Genomic DNA, 14,532 nt, shown 5'->3' with positions numbered 1-14,532 from the left:
TCAACATGGGCCAGCATCCCTGTGGAACGCTTTCAACACCTTGTAAAGTCCATGCCCCGACGAATTGAGGCTGTTCTGAGGGCAAAAGGGTGTGCAACTCAATATAAAGAAGATGTTCCTAATGTTTGGTAGGGGTAAAGTGACTAGGCAACAGGATAGATAAGATACAGTAGCAGCAGCGTGTGTGGTGAGTGTAAATGTGTGTGTATGGGCATATGTAGTGTGTGGGTAGAGTCCAGTGTGTGCAGAGTGCAAGAGAGTTAGTAGGAGGATCTGAGGGCCCATGACAAATCTTTTCTGCCTCCTGAGGGGGGAAGAGACGCTGATGGGCCATCTTCACAACTGTGAGGACCGTGCTAATTCCTAATTCATTGACACCAAGGAACTTGAAGCTCTCCATCCGCTCCACTACAGCGCCATTGATGTGGATGGGGGCGTACTCGCCCCTTTGTTTCCTGTAGTACACAATCAAGTCCTTTGTCTTGCTGAAGTTGAGGGAGAGGTTGTTGTCCTGGCACCCCTTACCAGATCTCTGACCTCATCCTTATAGGCTTCCAGTCTGTGCTAGCAAAACAGTCCTGTTTGAGTTTTTGTTCTGGTACTTCCTGTTTGAGTTGCCCCCATCCCTCCCACCATTTGGCTATTTAGTTATTTTTGTTGTTGTCTGAGAAATGCTGTAAATTATAAGGATTCTATGTAAATCCCGCTTTGATGCCTGTTTGTTGTATTATGAAGAAAGATTGCCGAGGACCTTGCACCCGAACGCACTCATGACTCCATCCTTTGCGCACCAAAATCACGTTCTGCTTCTTTGAATTGCCTTGTGAAAGCCTAACACTGTATGAATCATATTTGATAATTGTTGTAATTGTGGGGGGAACATGATTATGGTTCATATAGGAACAATGTAGGAACAATGTGAAGGCATAACATAACATAATCATGTTCCCGCCACAATTACAACACTTAGCCTTCACATTGTTCCTATAGTAACCATAATCATGTCCCCGCCACAATTACAACACTTAGCCTTCACATTGTTCCTATAGTAACCATAATCATGTTCCCGCCACAATTACAACACTTAGCCTTCACATTGTTCCTATAGTAACCATAATCATGTCCCCCCACAATTACAACACTTAGCCTTCACATTGTTCCTATAGTAACCATAATCATGTCCCCGCCACAATTACAACACTTAGCCATCACATTGTTCCTATAGTAACCATAATCATGTTCCCCCACAATTACAACACTTAGCCTTCACATTGTTCCTATAGTAACCATAATCATGTTCCCGCCACAATTACAACACTTAGCCTTCACATTGTTCCTATAGTAACCATAATCATGTTCCCGCCACAATTACAACACTTAGCCTTCACATTGTTCCTATAGTAACCATAATCATGTTCCCGCCACAATTACAACACTTAGCCTTCACATTGTTCCTATAGTAACCATAATCATGTCCCCGCCACAATTACAACACTTAGCCTTCACATTGTTCCTATAGTAACCATAATCATGTTCCCGCCACAATTACAACACTTAGCCTTCACATTGTTCCTATAGTAACCATAATCATGTTCCCGCCACAATTACAACACTTAGCCATCACATTGTTCCTATAGTAACCATAATCATGTCCCCGCCACAATTACAACACTTAGCCTTCACATTGTTCCTATAGTAACCATAATCATGTTCCCGCCACAATTACAACACTTAGCCTTCACATTGTTCCTATAGTAACCATAATCATGTTCCCCTCCACACTTGGCACATCTTTTATTTTCTTTACACTGAACAGATACGTGTTCCAATCTTTGTCATTTAAAACACTGCAATTCTCAGTCAAACGTCCTGTATTTTTGCAGGCAAAACCTTCTCAAACCTCCGCACTACTGATAAGCTTTCATTTCTTTGACCCTCTTTCCTACTGATCAACCTTTTGGCCTCAATCACACTGCCTCCCTTCACATGTTCGTTAATATCATCTATGGACATAGTGTCCCCAGGAATGGCTCCCCTCACATGTTCGTTAATATCATCTATGGACATAGTGTCCCCAGGAATGGCTCCCCTCACATGTTCGTTAATATCATCTATGGACATAGTGTCCCCAGGAATGGCTCCCCTCACATGTTCGTTAATATCATCTATGGACATAGTGTCCCCAGGAATGGCTCCCCTCACATGTTCGTTAATATCATCTATGGACATAGTGTCCCCAGGAATGGCTCCCCTCACATGTTCGTTAATATCATCTATGGACATAGTGTCCCCAGGAATGGCTCCCCTCACATGTTCGTTAATATCATCTATGGACATAGTGTCCCCAGGAATGGCTCCCCTCACATGTTCGTTAATATCATCTATGGACATAGTGTCCCCAGGAATGGCTCCCCTCACATGTTCGTTAATATCATCTATGGCCATAGTGTCCCCAGGAATGGCTCCCCTCACATGTTCGTTAATATCATCTATGGCCATAGTGTCCCCAGGAATGGCTCCCCTCACATGTTCGTTAATATCATCTATGGACATAGTGTCCCCAGGAATGGCTCCCCTCACATGTTCGTTAATATCATCTATGGCCATAGTGTCCCCAGGAATGGCTCCCCTCACATGTTCGTTAATATCATCTATGGCCATAGTGTCCCCAGGAATGGCTCCCCTCACATGTTCGTTAATATCATCTATGGCCATAGTGTCCCCAGGAATGGCTCCCCTCACATGTTCGTTAATATCATCTATGGCCATAGTGTCCCCAGGAATGGCTCCCCTCACATGTTCGTTAATATCATCTATGGCCATAGTGTCCCCAGGAATGGCTCCCCTCAATTTAGCATAAGCTCTGAGGACAAGGCTTTTGATATTCTTCCCATTGAGTTTCCAGTTGAAGAACCTTCCCATGCAGAGCGGGGCTAGCACAGAATATTAGCATTCTACCATTTCCAATGAACCGGGTTAGTTTAACTTCACCTCTTTTTTTTAAGTCATTGGTTAATCGGATAGGGTGTAGCTGCATCCCTGTGGTCACATCAAACACCTTCGCAACTTTCCACTCCAACACATCATTATTCGTTCCCTTCTTTCACACTCTACACTAGAAGCGCCACTGCTGATCTCTTTTTCCTATTACTTTCCACTACAGACCATTCATGTCCTCCCCACCCATATCATCAGCACTATCAACCATATTGATCGCATTCCAGCGCAGCTATTGCTACTCCAAATCACACTATTCGTCGCCATCACCACCCGCTGCCCGACTTGCACAGGCACAGACGCCCATTCCTAGATACTAAATGCACTCACACTAAATAGTAACTCTATAAATAGTTAAGACTGTGCTGACCTCTGGTGGTGAAAGGTGTGAATTGCTACAAAGTTGCACACAAAAAGCAATGTCAATGATGCTCATCTCATCTAGTTCAGCCTACAGATTCGTGTAATGTATTAATCTAGACACGTCACCAAATAATAGTCTACGGGTAGAAGAGTTCAAATGTGAAAAGCAGTCAAAGTCAAAACATTTGCATAACTCTGTATCATTGGGAAGGGCTCGTAAGCATTTCACAGTAAAGTCAAAACATTTGATTTGCCTGCCTTGATAGCAGTGCATTGAAATGAGTTGTTACATTTGTACTGTATTTATTAGCTACTCTTCCTTGGGTCCAAACACATTAAGGCACACATTTTTTGTAAATAATTGTACATCATATAACATTTCAACAACAAAATGTATTATAAACTGGGTGGTTTGAACCCTGAATGCTGATTGGCTGACAGCTGTGGCATATCGGACCGTATACCAAGCGTATGACAAAACACCTCAGGGGGGGGGTTGTGTTATATGGCCAATATACCACAGCTAAGGGCTGCGTCCAGGCACTCCATGATGCGTCGTGCCTAAGAACAGCCCTTTTTAAAAAATTTATTTCACCTTTATTTAACCAGGTAGGCTAGTTGAGAACAAGTTCTCATTTGCAACTGCGACCTGGCCAAGATAAAGCAAAGCAGTGTGAACAGACAACACAGAGTTACACATGGAATAAACAATTAACATGTCAATAACACAGTAGAAAAAAAGGGGAGTCTATATACATTGTGTGCAAAAGGCATGAGGTAGGCGAATAATTACAATTTTGCAGATTAACACTGGAGTGATACATGATCAGATGGTCATGTACAGGTAGAGATATTGGTGTGCAAAAGAGCAGAAAAGTAAATAAATAAAAACAGTATGGGGATGAGGTAGGTAAAAATGGGTGGGCTATTTACCGATAGACTATGTACAGCTGCAGCGATCCGTTAGCTGCTCAGATAGCAGATGTTTGAAGTTGGTGAGGGAGATAAAAGTCTCCAACTTCAGCGATTTTTGCAATTCGTTCCAGTCACAGGCAGCAGAGAACTGGAACGAAAGGCGGCCAAATGAGGTGTTGGCTTTAGGGATGATCAGTGAGATACACCTGCTGGAGCACGTGCTACGGGTGGGTGTTGCCATCGTGACCAGTGAACTGAGATAAGGCGGAGCATGGACTTGTAGATGACCTGGAGCCAGTGGGTCTGGAGCCAGTGTGGCATATTGGCCATATACCACACCCCTCGTGTCTCATTGCTTAAATACCACCATACAACAATGTTACAGTGTGTGTGTAGAGGGCATGTGCTAGCATGTCTCGTCAGTGCGCTTTGTTCCATAAGGATTCATTTTCTGTTTTCTTTCTGATTATACTGGTTGAATGAGTTGCTTGATGTGGAATAGTTCCACGTAGTCATTGCTCGGTGTAGTACTGTGCGTTTCCCCGAGTGTTGTGGACTTGGACTGTGAAGAGACCCCTGATGGTATGTCTTGTGGGGTATGCATGGGTGTCGGAGCTGTGTGCACACACAGCTCAGTGCTTTCAACATGACAATACCTCCCACTGAGACGAGTCATGATGAAGTCAATCTGTCCCCAACTTTAAACCAGGAGAGATTGACATGCATGCAATTGATGTTAGCTATCTTTGTACATTTAAGGGCCAACTGTAATGTGCCTATGTCCCTCTTTGTGGCACTACTGCCCAGTAGTGACTAGGCAACAGTCAACAGTTTTTATTTAACCATTATTTAAACTGAGTCACATTGAGATTAAAAATCTCTTTTACAAGAGAGCCCTGTACACATTACAATAAAAACAGAATATTTAAATAGACGTGTATAAAACAATATAATTCAGCACAAAATTAACAAAAATAAACATTTAATAAAAGAAATCACATTCAACTACATAGAGGTCCTCAGTCAATCATTTAAACTGCCTGAGTGGCACCAGTACGTACGGCTAGCGGCAGTGAACCCTGCATATTGTTCCACAAATTAGGGGCAAAGAAACTAAAACGCAGATTTTCCTAAATCTGTGGAGACTGAAGGGATCTAGTGTTATCCATTCCTATGAACGTGTTTGGTAACTTATTATTCTTATCAAAATGAATGAAGTTTCATACGGAGGGAGTCTGTCAGATTGCTTTGTAAATAAATAAGAGAATGCAGCTCTCTTCTTGTAGAAAGATCCATCCCACATTTTTTACAGACTACAACGAGTCCTAAAATTGTCCCGTGATAAAACGTATTGCTGAATGGTAGACTGCATCTAAGGGTTTTAAAACAGAGGTTGCTGAATGGTAGACTGCATCTAAGGGTTTTAAAACAGAGGTTGCTGAATGGTAGACTGCATCTAAGGGTTTTAAAACAGAGGTTGCTGAATGGTAGACTGCATCTAAGGGTTTTAAACAGAGGTTGCTGAATGGTAGACTGCATCTAAGGGTTTTAAAACAGAGGTTGCTGAATGGTAGACTGCATCTAAGGGTTTTAAACAGAGGTTGCTGAATGGTAGACTGCATCTAAGGGTTTTAAAACAGAGGTTGCTGAATGGTAGACTGCATCTAAGGGTTTTAAAACAGAGGTTGCTGAATGGTAGACTGCATCTAAGGGTTTTAAAACAGAGGTTGCTGAATGGTAGACTGCATCTAAGGGTTTTAAAACAGAGGTTGCTGAATGGTAGACTGCATCTAAGGGTTTTAAAACAGAGGTTGCTGAATGGTAGACTGCATCTAAGGGTTTTAAACAGAGGTTGCTGAATGGTAGACTGCATCTAAGGGTTTTAAAACAGAGGTTGCTGAATGGTAGACTGCATCTAAGGGTTTTAAAACAGAGGTTGCTGAATGGTAGACTGCATCTAAGGGTTTTAAACAGAGGTTGCTGAATGGTAGACTGCATCTAAGGGTTTTAAACAGAGGTTGCTGAATGGTAGACTGCATCTAAGGGTTTTAAACAGAGGTTGCTGAATGGTAGACTGCATCTAAGGGTTTTAAACAGAGGTTGCTGAATGGTAGACTGCATCTAAGGGTTTTAAAACAGAGGTTGCTGAATGGTAGACTGCATCTAAGGGTTTTAAAACAGAGGTTGCTGAATGGTAGACTGCATCTAAGGGTTTTAAAACAGAGGTTGCTGAATGGTAGACTGCATCTAAGGGTTTTAAACAGAGGTTGCTGAATGGTAGACTGCATCTAAGGGTTTTAAACAGAGGTTGCTGAATGGTAGACTGCATCTAAGGGTTTTAAACAGAGGTTGCTGAATGGTAGACTGCATCTAAGGGTTTTAAACAGAGGTTGCTGAATGGTAGACTGCATCTAAGGGTTTTAAAACAGAGGTTGCTGAATGGTAGACTGCATCTAAGGGTTTTTGCTGAAAAGACTGCAGGGTTTTAAAACAGGGTTGCTGAATGGTAGACTGCATCTAAGGGTTTTAAACAGAGGTTGCTGAATGGTAGACTGCATCTAAGGGTTTTAAAACAGAGGTTGCTGAATGGTAGACTGCATCTAAGGGTTTTAAACAGAGGTTGCTGAATGGTAGACTGCATCTAAGGGTTTTAAAACAGAGGTTGCTGAATGGTAGACTGCATCTAAGGGTTTTAAAACAGAGGTTGCTGAATGGTAGACTGCATCTAAGGGTTTTAAACAGAGGTTGCTGAATGGTAGACTGCATCTAAGGGTTTTAAAACAGAGGTTGCTGAATGGTAGACTGCATCTAAGGGTTTTAAAACAGAGGTTGCTGAATGGTAGACTGCATCTAAGGGTTTTAAAACAGAGGTTGCTGAATGGTAGACTGCATCTAAGGGTTTTAAAACAGAGGTTGCTGAATGGTAGACTGCATCTAAGGGTTTTAAAACAGAGGTTGCTGAATGGTAGACTGCATCTAAGGGTTTAAAACAGAGGTTGCTGAATGGTAGACTGCATCTAAGGGTTTTAAAACAGAGGTTGCTGAATGGTAGACTGCATCTAAGGGTTTTAAACAGAGGTTGCTGAATGGTAGACTGCATCTAAGGGTTTTAAACAGAGGTTGCTGAATGGTAGACTGCATCTAAGGGTTTTAAACAGAGGTTGCTGAATGGTAGACTGCATCTAAGGGTTTTAAACAGAGGTTGCTGAATGGTAGACTGCATCTAAGGGTTTTAAACAGAGGTTGCTGAATGGTAGACTGCATCTAAGGGTTTTAAACAGAGGTTGCTGAATGGTAGACTGCATCTAAGGGTTTTAAACAGAGGTTGCTGAATGGTAGACTGCATCTAAGGGTTTTAAAACAGAGGTTGCTGAATGGTAGACTGCATCTAAGGGTTTTAAACAGAGGTTGCTGAATGGTAGACTGCATCTAAGGGTTTTAAACAGAGGTTGCTGAATGGTAGACTGCATCTAAGGGTTTTAAAACAGAGGTTGCTGAATGGTAGACTGCATCTAAGGGTTTTAAACAGAGGTTGCTGAATGGTAGACTGCATCTAAGGGTTTTAAACAGAGGTTGCTGAATGGTAGACTGCATCTAAGGGTTTTAAACAGAGGTTGCTGAATGGTAGACTGCATCTAAGGGTTTTAAACAGAGGTTGCTGAATGGTAGACTGCATCTAAGGGTTTTAAACAGAGGTTGCTGAATGGTAGACTGCATCTAAGGGTTTTAAACAGAGGTTGCTGAATGGTAGACTGCATCTAAGGGTTTTAAAACAGAGGTTGCTGAATGGTAGACTGCATCTAAGGGTTTTAAACAGAGGTTGCTGAATGGTAGACTGCATCTAAGGGTTTTAAACAGAGGTTGCTGAATGGTAGACTGCATCTAAGGGTTTTAAACAGAGGTTGCTGAATGGTAGACTGCATCTAAGGGTTTTAAACAGAGGTTGCTGAATGGTAGACTGCATCTAAGGGTTTTAAACAGAGGTTGCTGAATGGTAGACTGCATCTAAGGGTTTTAAACAGAGGTTGCTGAATGGTAGACTGCATCTAAGGGTTTTAAAACAGAGGTTGCTGAATGGTAGACTGCATCTAAGGGTTTTAAACAGAGGTTGCTGAATGGTAGACTGCATCTAAGGGTTTTAAACAGAGGTTGCTGAATGGTAGACTGCATCTAAGGGTTTTAAAAAGAGGTTGCTGAATGGTAGACTGCATCTATAGGGTTTTAAAGACTGCATCAAACAGAGGTTGCTGAATGGTAGACTGCATCTAAGGGTTTTAAACAGAGGTTGCTGAATGGTAGACTGCATCTAAGGGTTTTAAACAGAGGTTGCTGAATGGTAGACTGCATCTAAGGGTTTTAAACAGAGGTTGCTGAATGGTAGACTGCATCTAAGGGTTTTAAACAGAGGTTGCTGAATGGCACTGACTGCATCTAAGGGTTTTAAACAGAGGTTGCTGAATGGTAGACTGCATCTAAGGGTTTTAAACAGAGGTTGCTGAATGGTAGACTGCATCTAAGGGTTTTAAACAGAGGTTGCTGAATGGTAGACTGCATCTAAGGGTTTTAAACAGAGGTTGCTGAATGGTAGACTGCATCTAAGGGTTTTAAACAGAGGTTGCTGAATGCATGTAAACAACATCACCAACATTCAATACAGGAAGAAGTGTTGTTTAAACAATCTTCCTATTTTGAATACTAAGGCATAATTTATTTCGATATAAAAAAATAATCTTGGATCTTAGCTTCTTATATTGTTTTATATGCGTTACGAAGGATAACTTGTCATCAATCCAGACACCCAGGGAACTTATACTGAGAAACAAGCTCAAATTGGGCTCCATGTATAGAACAGATATGCAGGTACTCAGGGTCAACATTTTGTGACCTAGGGAACAGCATGAGCTTGGTTTCACTTGTATTTAACACCAATTTAGGATCTGTAAGGGATTTCTGAATGGAATCAAAGTCATGCTGAAGTTCACAAATGGCCTGCTGCACTGAGGTGGCACAGGAATACAAAACTGTCATCTGCATAGAGATGAATGGCCTGCTGCACTGAGGTGGCACAGGAATACAAAACTGTCATCTGCATAGAGATGAATGGCCTGCTGCACTGAGGTGGCACAGGAATACAAAACTGTCATCTGCATAGAGATGAATGGCCTGCTGCACTGAGGTGGCACAGGAATACAACACTGTCATCTGCATAGAGATGAATGGCCTGCTGCACTGAGGTGGCACAGGAATACAACACTGTCATCTGCATAGAGATGAATGGCCTGCTACACTGAGGTGGCACAGGAATACAAAACTGTCATCTGCATAGAGATGAATGGCCTGCTACACTGAGGTGGCACAGGAACACAAAACTGTCATCTGCATAGAGATGAATGGCCTGCTGCACTGAGGTGGCACAGGAACACAACACTGTCATCTGCATAGAGATGAATGGCCTGCTACACTGAGGTGGCACAGGAATACAACACTGTCATCTGCATAGAGATGAATGGCCTGCTACACTGAGGTGGCACAGGAATACAACACTGTCATCTGCATAGAGATGAATGGCCTGCTACACTGAGGTGGCACAGGAATACAACACTGTCATCTGCATAGAGATGAATGGCCTGCTACACTGAGGTGGCACAGGAATACAACACTGTCATCTGCATAGAGATGAATGGCCTGCTGCACTGAGGTGGCACAGGAACACAACACGGTGTCATCTGCATAGAGATGAATGGCCTGCTACACTGAGGTGGCACAGGAACACAACACGGTGTCATCTGCATAGAGATGAATGGCCTGCTACACTGAGGTGGCACAGGAACACAACACGGTGTCATCTGCATAGAGATGAATGGCCTGCTACACTGAGGTGGCACAGGAACACAACACTGTCATCTGCATAGAGATGAATGGCCTGCTACACTGAGGTGGCACAGGAACACAACACTGTCATCTGCATAGAGATGAATGGCCTGCTACACTGAGGTGGCACAGGAACACAACACAGTGTCATCTGCATAGAGATGAATGGCCTGCTGCACTGAGGTGGCACAGGAATACAACACTGTCATCTGCATAGAGATGAATGGCCTGCTGCACTGAGGTGGCACAGGAACACAACACTGTCATCTGCATAGAGATGAATGGCCTGCTACACTGAGGTGGCACAGGAACACAACACTGTCATCTGCATAGAGATGAATGGCCTGCTACACTGAGGTGGCACAGGAATACAACACTGTCATCTGCATAGAGATGAATGGCCTGCTACACTGAGGTGGCACAGGAATACAACACTGTCATCTGCATAGAGATGAATGGCCTGCTACACTGAGGTGGCACAGGAATACAACACTGTCATCTGCATAGAGATGAATGGCCTGCTACACTGAGGTGGCACAGGAATACAACACTGTCATCTGCATAGAGATGAATGGCCTGCTCACTCTGCAACACGGTGTCATCTGCATAGAGATGAATGGCCTGCTACACTGAGGTGGCACAGGAACACAACACGGTGTCATCTGCATAGAGATGAATGGCCTGCTACACTGAGGTGGCACAGGAATACAACACTGTCATCTGCATAGAGATGAATGGCCTGCTACACTGAGATGGCACAGGAATACAACACTGTCATCTGCATAGAGATGAATGGCCTGCTACACTGAGGTGGCACAGGAATACAACACTGTCATCTGCATAGAGATGAATGGCCTGCTACACTGAGGTGGCACAGGAACACAACACGGTGTCATCTGCATAGAGATGAATGGCCTGCTGCACTGAGGTGGCACAGGAATACAACACGGTGTCATCTGCATAGAGATGAATGGCCTGCTACACTGAGGTGGCACAGGAACACAACACGGTGTCATCTGCATAGAGATGAATGGCCTGCTACACTGAGGTGGCACAGGAATACAACACTGTCATCTGCATAGAGATGAATGGCCTGCTACACTGAGGTGGCACAGGAACACAACACGGTGTCATCTGCATAGAGATGAATGGCCTGCTACACTGAGGTGGCACAGGAACACAACACAGTGTCATCTGCATAGAGATGAATGGCCTGCTGCACTGAGGTGGCACAGGAACACAACACGGTGTCATCTGCATAGAGATGAATGGCCTGCTGCACTGAGGTGGCACAGGAACACAACACGGTGTCATCTGCATAGAGATGAATGGCCTGCTGCACTGAGGTGGCACAGGAACACAACACTGTCATCTGCATAGAGATGAATGGCCTGCTGCACTGAGGTGGCACAGGAATACAACACTGTCATCTGCATAGAGATGAATGGCCTGCTACACTGAGGTGGCACAGGAATACAACACTGTCATCTGCATAGAGATGAATGGCCTGCTACACTGAGGTGGCACAGGAATACAACACTGTCATCTGCATAGAGATGAATGGCCTGCTACACTGAGGTGGCACAGGAATACAACACTGTCATCTGCATAGAGATGAATGGCCTGCTACACTGAGGTGGCACAGGAACACAACACGGTGTCATCTGCATAGAGATGAATGGCCTGCTACACTGAGGTGGCACAGGAACACAACACGGTGTCATCTGCATAGAGATGAATGGCCTGCTACACTGAGGTGGCACAGGAATACAACACTGTCATCTGCATAGAGATGAATGGCCTGCTACACTGAGGTGGCACAGGAATACAACACTGTCATCTGCATAGAGATGAATGGCCTGCTACACTGAGGTGGCACAGGAATACAACACTGTCATCTGCATAGAGATGAATGGCCTGCTACACTGAGGTGGCACAGGAATACAACACTGTCATCTGCATAGAGATGAATGGCCTGCTACACTGAGGTGGCACAGGAATACAACACTGTCATCTGCATAGAGATGAATGGCCTGCTGCACTGAGGTGGCACAGGAACACAACACGGTGTCATCTGCATAGAGATGAATGGCCTGCTGCACTGAGGTGGCACAGGAATACAACACGGTGTCATCTGCATAGAGATGAATGGCCTGCTACACTGAGGTGGCACAGGAACACAACACGGTGTCATCTGCATAGAGATGAATGGCCTGCTACACTGAGGTGGCACAGGAACACAACACGGTGTCATCTGCATAGAGATGAATGGCCTGCTACACTGAGGTGGCACAGGAATACAACACTGTCATCTGCATAGAGATGAATGGCCTGCTACACTGAGGTGGCACAGGAACACAACACGGTGTCATCTGCATAGAGATGAATGGCCTGCTACACTGAGGTGGCACAGGAACACAACACAGTGTCATCTGCATAGAGATGAATGGCCTGCTGCACTGAGGTGGCACAGGAACACAACACGGTGTCATCTGCATAGAGATGAATGGCCTGCTGCACTGAGGTGGCACAGGAACACAACACGGTGTCATCTGCATAGAGATGAATGGCCTGCTGCACTGAGGTGGCACAGGAACACAACACTGTCATCTGCATAGAGATGAATGGCCTGCTACACTGAGGTGGCACAGGAATACAACACTGTCATCTGCATAGAGATGAATGGCCTGCTACACTGAGGTGGCACAGGAATACAACACTGTCATCTGCATAGAGATGAATGGCCTGCTACACTGAGGTGGCACAGGAATACAACACTGTCATCTGCATAGAGATGAATGGCCTGCTACACTGAGGTGGCACAGGAATACAACACTGTCATCTGCATAGAGATGAATGGCCTGCTACACTGAGGTGGCACAGGAACACAACACGGTGTCATCTGCATAGAGATGAATGGCCTGCTACACTGAGGTGGCACAGGAACACAACACGGTGTCATCTGCATAGAGATGAATGGCCTGCTACACTGAGGTGGCACAGGAATACAACACTGTCATCTGCATAGAGATGAATGGCCTGCTACACTGAGATGGCACAGGAATACAACACTGTCATCTGCATAGAGATGAATGGCCTGCTGCACTGAGGTGGCACAGGAATACAACACTGTCATCTGCATAGAGATGAATGGCCTGCTGCACTGAGGTGGCACAGGAACACAACACGGTGTCATCTGCATAGAGATGAATGGCCTGCTGCACTGAGGTGGCACAGGAATACAACACGGTGTCATCTGCATAGAGATGAATGGCCTGCTGCACTGAGGTGGCACAGGAACACAACACGGTGTCATCTGCATAGAGATGAATGGCCTGCTGCACTGAGGTGGCACAGGAATACAACACTGTCATCTGCATAGAGATGAATGGCCTGCTGCACTGAGGTGGCACAGGAACACAACACAGTGTCATCTGCATAGAGATGAATGGCCTGCTACACTGAGGTGGCACAGGAACACAACACAGTGTCATCTGCATAGAGATGAATGGCCTGCTGCACTGAGGTGGCACAGGAACACAACACGGTGTCATCTGCATAGAGATGAATGGCCTGCTGCACTGAGGTGGCACAGGAACACAACACAGTGTCATCTGCATAGAGATGAATGGCCTGCTGCACTGAGGTGGCACAGGAACACAACACTGTCATCTGCATAGAGATGAATGGCCTGCTGCACTGAGGTGGCACAGGAATACAACACTGTCATCTGCATAGAGATGAATGGCCTGCTACACTGAGGTGGCACAGGAATACAACACTGTCATCTGCATAGAGATGAATGGCCTGCTACACTGAGGTGGCACAGGAATACAACACTGTCATCTGCATAGAGATGAATGGCCTGCTACACTGAGGTGGCACAGGAATACAACACTGTCATCTGCATAGAGATGAATGGCCTGCTACACTGAGGTGGCACAGGAACACAACACGGTGTCATCTGCATAGAGATGAATGGCCTGCTACACTGAGGTGGCACAGGAACACAACACGGTGTCATCTGCATAGAGATGAATGGCCTGCTACACTGAGGTGGCACAGGAATACAACACTGTCATCTGCATAGAGATGAATGGCCTGCTACACTGAGGTGGCACAGGAATACAACACTGTCATCTGCATAGAGATGAATGGCCTGCTACACTGAGGTGGCACAGGAATACAACACTGTCATCTGCATAGAGATGAATGGCCTGCTACACTGAGGTGGCACAGGAATACAACACTGTCATCTGCATAGAGATGAATGGCCTGCTACACTGAGGTGGCACAGGAATACAACACTGTCATCTGCATAGAGATGAATGGCCTGCTACACTGAGGTGGCACAGGAACACAACACGGTGTCATCTGCATAGAGAT

The sequence above is a fragment of the Oncorhynchus tshawytscha genome, linkage group LG33 (assembly GCF_018296145.1).
Source record: "Oncorhynchus tshawytscha isolate Ot180627B linkage group LG33, Otsh_v2.0, whole genome shotgun sequence".
NCBI lineage: Eukaryota > Metazoa > Chordata > Actinopteri > Salmoniformes > Salmonidae > Oncorhynchus > Oncorhynchus tshawytscha.
Note: the sequence above shows the minus strand (reverse complement) of the source record.